Source organism: Cyrtonyx montezumae, unplaced genomic scaffold (assembly GCF_038088225.1).
Source record: "Cyrtonyx montezumae isolate F1298 unplaced genomic scaffold, pur_monq_1.0 scaffold_10, whole genome shotgun sequence".
NCBI classification, from domain to species: Eukaryota; Metazoa; Chordata; class Aves; order Galliformes; family Odontophoridae; genus Cyrtonyx; species Cyrtonyx montezumae.
The window spans coordinates 33,328,574-33,329,394 of NW_027071826.1; positions in this window are offsets into that span (position 1 = coordinate 33,328,574).

An 821-nucleotide genomic window follows, 5' to 3' on the forward strand; every position below is an offset into this window, starting at 1 on the left:
TGGGTAGAATATCAGGCCAGAACTACTCTTTTTATTGCATATTTTCCTGATGTGTGCAAAAGAGGAAGGTAGGCATGGGTACTGTGAGAATACAGTATCACCTCTAGCTGTCCTTAAGTGGATAGCTCATTACAGACATCTGGGCATGTTAGTAGCTGGACTCATGGAAGGGTTGTTTGCTCACATATCTGCTCTATGTCCTAATTTGGAGGAAATTTTTTACTCATAGGTTTTGTTTTGTTTTGTTTGCTGTGGGAGTGTCCTGTTTTTTAGCAGGAAAAAATAACAACCAAGATGATCAAGTACATACAGATACATGGGAAAAATCCAACAAGAAGTAACTACCCCTTCCACCTCAAAGAAAAGGAAAATAAATAATATCTGGCTGAATTTTGGAGTCTTTGAAAGTATTATCTTCAGTCTTTTTGACTGTTGATTGCAGAGCTGTAGGGCTGCTGTTTTCTTCAATCTAAGCATAGCTGTATTTGTGCATTGTCAGATGGTGAGGTCATGGGCACCCATATTTGTGCTGTGCGCTACTGCACTCTTTCTTGGATATATTAACAACTTTAAGCACCTTAGTGTGTACAGTTTTCCCCCAGCACACTTCCACAGTGTTCAGATATCAAGCTCCACAAATTCCCTCCCCTTCTCTATTCATACTTTCCCTTTCAGGCACTAAAGAAGGTGGGGCGTGGATAATCCACTTGCTCCTCAACAGGTGCTTCTTAAACTCTGCAGAGGTACTTCGTGAGTCACTGCCAACTGTTGCCTCTAATACTGATGTGACACCCATAGCTCACTTGTATACAGCTAAGAGC